The sequence below is a fragment of the Lotus japonicus genome, chromosome 5 (genome assembly GCF_012489685.1).
Source record: "Lotus japonicus ecotype B-129 chromosome 5, LjGifu_v1.2".
Taxonomy (NCBI): Eukaryota; Viridiplantae; Streptophyta; class Magnoliopsida; order Fabales; family Fabaceae; genus Lotus; species Lotus japonicus.
Window position 1 is genome coordinate 34,388,970 of NC_080045.1, and position 3,676 is coordinate 34,392,645.

At 30.8% G+C, this 3,676-nt stretch overlaps 1 non-coding gene across 1 annotated transcript; it reads left to right on the top strand.

Moving 5' to 3' along the window:
* Nucleotides 1-226: 226 nt before the first annotated feature.
* Nucleotides 227-314, top strand: LOC130721677 (small nucleolar RNA Z161/Z228). Its single transcript, XR_009013597.1, has one exon. It is a non-coding gene; the product is annotated as a small nucleolar RNA Z161/Z228 (small nucleolar RNA).
* The last annotated feature ends 3,362 nt before the right edge of the window (nt 315-3,676 follow it).

Below are 3,676 nucleotides of genomic sequence, written 5' to 3' on the forward strand. Positions count from 1 at the left end.
TGGGCCGAATTGAAAACACGTCTATCATCACTCCCAAGTTCCCAACCCTAATCCCTCATCTATATATTCACAGTTTCGGTCCTCTGTAAATCTACTAGCCTCCTCTCATTTAAAATTGCTCGTAGCTTCTTTCAGTTTCTGTTTAGCTCTTTCTTTCTGCAATTGCTGGTTCATGTTGTTGTTGTTTGTGTTTCTATTAATCTTTTGAATTCTGGAATTAGCCCGAAAACCATGTGATGATTTTGGATTCTTATATTCTCACGACGGTCGTCTGAGATTTTCATTGATGAAATGATCCTTTATTTCTGATGGTTTTCTGTCTTATTTTCCTTTCTTTCTGCCGAAACGAGTTCCAATCTCAAATTTTTTTTCTAAACGAGAAATTCATGAATTTTTGTGTATTTCCAATGTTTCATTGTTTACTTAAGAATGTGAATTTTTTTAAATTGAACACCGACGAGAGACAGTGAAATAGGGAAATCTATGTTTGGTGGCAGAGACTGAAGTTTTTGTTTTTAATGTAGACAGCGCAGTGAAATTGAATACGTTTCTGTAGTCAAGTTTTTCGATTTCTAAGTCAAAATTTTCATAAATATCATTCACAATTTAGAAGATTGACAGTTTATTTGTATTTATTTTCAAAAATAAATTGGTACAATTGCCGACTTCTTTTCCTCTCTTAATATTTTTTCACCTTTTGATATAATTTTTGCAATTTTTTTATATGAGCATAATGATAGATGTTTCAGTTCTTTGTGGGCCGGTACCTTTTGGGCTATATATTTTATTTCCGTTTTATTAAATTAATTTCTGATAGTTATTAAGTGTAAGTTTAAGAAATTTTTTTTGGGATTCGATGCTGCCATGTTCATTTTATTTTACTGTATAAATTTTGTTCTTTCTCAGTAAATAGAATATCTCTTCCTCATTTTGTTTGTTTTTTTTATTTGTCATCTATATTACAGGAAAAAAACATAGACGGTGTCGTTTTATTAACAAATCATTTTGATTTTACTTCCTTCCTTATGTGGTAAAAGAATTTTCGTGAATTTGAAAAAAAAATTATTACACCTCATATTATTAATTAAAATTTTGAAAAAGTAAATGTAAAAGATCCTAAATATTTTTCACATAATAGCCAATTCTTTAGATACCCTAAATGCCTAGCACTAAATAAAAAAATGCCCACACCCTCGTATGAAATTCTTATTTCTTAAAAATAAAAATAAGAATTAGTTATATAAAGAATTTTACTTTTTAAGTACTTAGTATAAAAAAGTTAATTTTTTTTCTCTCATTCATCAAGTATTAAATTAACATTTAAATTTAAATTAAAATTATATTAAAACAAAAAATACTACTAATATAATTGTATTGTGCTTGCTTAATACGGGTATACATAAATAGTCTTAAGAACTAAGAATTAAAAACATATCTCTAATGCTAGTTCTTATTTGATAGTTCTTAACATTATTTATGGTTTACATAAATAGTCTTAATAAATAGTCTTAAGAACTAAGAATTAAAAACATATCTCTAATGCTAGTTCTTATTTGATAGTTCTTAACATTATTTATGTGGGCCCGTATTGTCATATGTGTTAAAGCACTCTCAAGCAATTTTACTCTAATCATTCTTAGTTCTTACCACTATTTTTTTGGTTTCACCAATCATATTATTTATACTTTTTATATTTTGTAAAGTAATAAAACAAAACTCATAAAGTAATTTGGATGAGAGAGAAATAATTAATATTTTAAGCTAAGAACTCAAAAAGCAAAACTCCTTATATAAGAATTGAGTATTTTTAAGAATTAAGGAGTCCATTTCAGCACCTTTAATGCTAAAATTCTTAGTTCTTAATTTTTTACACTAAAATAAAAACTAAGAACCTTGCATTGGAGATGCTCAAACATTGAACATACATTAAATAAAGACCAGCCAACGTCATCACCATATACCCATATAAACGACACAATATCAATAGATAGTTGTGTTTTCCATCAATATCAACACAAATTGCACTCAAGTTGTGCATTTTAAATTAGCAACCATTGAACTCATAAACTCATGCACCTGAGCCATATGTGAAATTTCTTACCAGCTAGAGATGCTACAGTAGAACCCCTACGGCAGCCCCAAGATTCTTGCCCCACAACTGGACATGGCTTCATCGACCCAAGCTTTGGACTTCATCTTAGATTTAATGAATTGGGTATTAAGGGAAAGGTGTTTAGGGTTTTTTACATTTTGTTTTTTAAATTTTAATGAATAATTTGAGGTGTAATATTTTTTTTTTAAAAAAAATTCACGTACACTTCTTTTTCCACATAAGTGTGCCACGTGGGGCCTCGCCGGAGATCCGCCCTCCGGCGAGGACTAATACCAAAATGTGTGAAAGTTCAGGGAGATATCGCTTAATATTTTCTGGAGAGGAACTAAAATCAAAACTCGCTATAAAGACATAGACTAATTTGATTATTAACCCTTAAAAACAGTAGTTGTATTCAATAGCAAACAATTCAATTTTTATAGCTGAAATTAGCTTTCAAATAATGGTAACACACAAATGGAATATTTAGGAACACATTGTAATTGATTGGAATTAATACTGCAATTAGTAAAATTAAATTAAAAGGAACTTAAAGATAGAACTTAGAATAGAGTTTCTATTAGAGTACCTATATTTAATTATCGGAAAATATTACTTACACACCTCAAAAAGAGGTGGAAGGGGTGGAATAAGGAGAGAGATAGAAAGAAAAGAAAATGTAACAGAGAAAAAGTATGAGATGTGATAGATGATAAGAGGAGAGAAATAGAAACAAAAATAGGTGGAAATGAAGTGGTTAAAAAAGATGTGTGTATATATCATTGTTGTTAATTATCTTCATTTTCGTATTACATCACCTTGAACTTTGTCACAACTCACAACTATGAACCTAAGGAAGCAAGTGAACTGATTACTAACTTTAGGGCTCGTTTGGTGGACAGGATTTGCAGACAGGATAGGATAGCAGTAATCTTATCATGCTGCAATATGTTGTTTGTTGCAACAGCAGGATAGGATAACACTATCATGTCCATTATTTTATCCTGTCTATCATGTGTAAATGTTATCCTGAGGGGGGAGTTAGGATAGAAATTATCCTGACAGGATATAATATCAGTTTATGAATATTATGATTTTTTTATTTCAAGGAAAAATTTGATACATTTTTCATTGTTTCTATAATATCCTATCAATATCATGTCCACCTCAAACGCATGATATGATAAGAATCTATCATGCGCTTATCCAATCATTTATCCTATCTTACTCTTATCCTATCTTGAGCATCAAACGAGCCCTTAGAGTTTTTTTGTTTATTTTGATCATGCACGTGAAATAAGAAAGCAAATTACATGAAATAAAGTTGTCAAGAGCATGATGCACAATATCTCTTGTCCTGAGTTAGGGATGGCAATGGGTAGGGTCTGGGTAGGGTACTATAGTACCCATCCCCATACCCGCGTTTTAAAAAATTACTCGTACCCGTCCCCATACCCGCGTGGGTAGAAACTTGAATGCCCATCCCCGTACCCTCTGGGTACCTATATGCCCGTACCCGTGCCTATTACCCGCAATTTAGCTAACCAAAATATATTTTTCACTATTTTTGTTAATAGAAAACAA